Raw genomic sequence first — 2,231 nt, 5'->3', positions numbered from 1 at the left:
ATGTTGTACAAAAGTTAAAAAAAAAAAAAAAAAAAAAAACGGGTGAAGAGTGATGAAAAATAAATTGTTTTCCACACCTGATAACTAGTTTAATAGATATCTATATAAAGTATTGACCTTTGGTGTCAGTGATTGAAGTCTTTGGAGCGTTACAGAACAACATTCTCCCTTTGTGTGAACAGCTGTAGTTCACGTAAGAGTCAGCTAAGCTGAATTTAATTTATCTTTAAAGGTCACTTTAAGAGGTTCGCAGAAATGAGAGGATTTTTTTTTTTACCTTAAACTTTCTTATGGCTTAAAGTTTCAGTTCTTGCCAATTCTGCATGTTAAGTTGTGACATGTTGAATATTGTTTCCAGGTTAAAACCTCTACTGATTTAAATTGAGAATACTATCAGTTCATTCAAACAAACTGTCTAATTTGCTCAAAATAACCAGACTTCCCCATTTGTCTTCCCCAGGCTATGGATTACAGGTAATAATGTTGTAAATAATGTTCAGTTTCTTGCACAGATTGATCGTTTTATTTCATAAGACCTCAATATATCACCAGGAGCCATTAAGTTAGTCTTAGTTTGGTTTATTTGGACTCTCATGCTGCTGACTTGCATTTTATGAATCACTAAGGACCATGGTTTCAGCAAAAAAAATCTTCTTTGCTGTTCTACTGAAGAAAAAAAAAGTCACATATACATCTTGTATGGCCTGAGGGAGAGTTAATTTACAGCAAATTTTCATTTTTTGGGTGAACTACCCTTTTAACTATCAAATAGCTATTAGCAATTTTTGACTCAAATTATAATGCAGTGATCAGGACCCCTGTGTAAAGCTGTGTAATAAATGGATATGAAAATATTGATTTGAGTTTTATTACTTTAAATGATGTTATGTGAGAAGAAAGACACTGTGAGTGAACAAGAATTCAAGAACACTGAAGTTGATGTCACGGTTGAAGTCCTGATGAATCTGCCAATGTTTTATTTATTTATTTATTTTTATGTTTCCTCTCATTTCAGAACCTTCAGAAAACAAAATAATGATAAACGATAAAATGATCAAATAAATGATAAAATGATAAATGATGACATGAAATGGTCCCTTAACTTTTTAAAAACATTAAAAACAAAACATTTTAAATGTACAGAGAACATTCAGAAATAGCATTTTCATAACTTAATGGGAATGTTAGCAAAAGGGCCCTAACTGTTGTTTAATTTGTGGTAGCTGACTGTATATTTAGCCTAACCTACTCGTTTTTGAGTTTTTGATCCACTCAGGACTCGGCCAGCAGCATCAGCATAGACAAACAAAAGGAATGAACTCGCTATGCGTCTGCAGTATTTGACAGCAGAACAGCAGCAACAGACGCTGGACAAGGCTTCGCCTGGATGACAGCAGCATCTGATACAGCAGTTTAGTCTTTCTGTCAGCTGACGCAGTTGCTAACAGGACAGTGAGCATGGTAGCGTGTCTATATACAAATAATTTTGTAACTCACGTACTGCTTTATTGATAGAGGGCTAAGAGACTTTCACTCCTCCTGATAGCACAGCACAGGCACGTCTCAGCTGTCTTTATATTTCATGATTCAAAACTCTGACCTGCAGCTTCAGGGGAAGAATTTCTTGACTTTTTCTCCTCTGTAGTTCCCTGCCATCTCTATAAATGACACCACAGTGCTTGACTCGATCAGTAAGCTGTGAGGAATTATATAACATACTTAAAGTTCAGGCTCTCTTTTCACCCATATAAATGAAAAAGCTCATTGCAGGGAAAGTGTTTTTTTTTGTTCATGGGTCATAATCCCTCCAATTCTCTCCCTCCGTGGGCCGCGCTTCACCCACGCTACCTGTGCCCTGAGATATGACGGTGTAATGTGGTGTTTGGGTTTTGGGTTTTGTTTCATGTTCATGTTTTCCATGTCTTTTATTTTGTATTGTTTCACCGTTAGTGTCATGCTTCCCTTGCCCTCATGTATCTCTGCCTTGTGTATGTGTCATGTTCTGATTGGTTGTCCTAGTCATGTGTCTTGTTTCCCATTGGTTTGTTCTTGTCATGTGACCCTCATTGTCTGCTATAAGTAGCCCTCATGTTGCCATTGTCTTTGGTCGTGTAATGAAGTTGTAACCCGGTGTCGGTGAGTCTAGTCTGTTTGTGCCTCGTCAAGTCTGTTCATGCCTAGTCAAGTCTGTTCATGCCTCATCAAGTCAAGTCAAGTCAAGTCAAGTCTGT

The sequence above is a fragment of the Sinocyclocheilus anshuiensis genome, unplaced genomic scaffold (genome assembly GCF_001515605.1).
Source record: "Sinocyclocheilus anshuiensis isolate Anshui unplaced genomic scaffold, SAMN03320099.WGS_v1.1 scaffold870, whole genome shotgun sequence".
Lineage (NCBI taxonomy): Eukaryota > Metazoa > Chordata > Actinopteri > Cypriniformes > Cyprinidae > Sinocyclocheilus > Sinocyclocheilus anshuiensis.
This window is presented reverse-complemented; position numbering follows the sequence as displayed.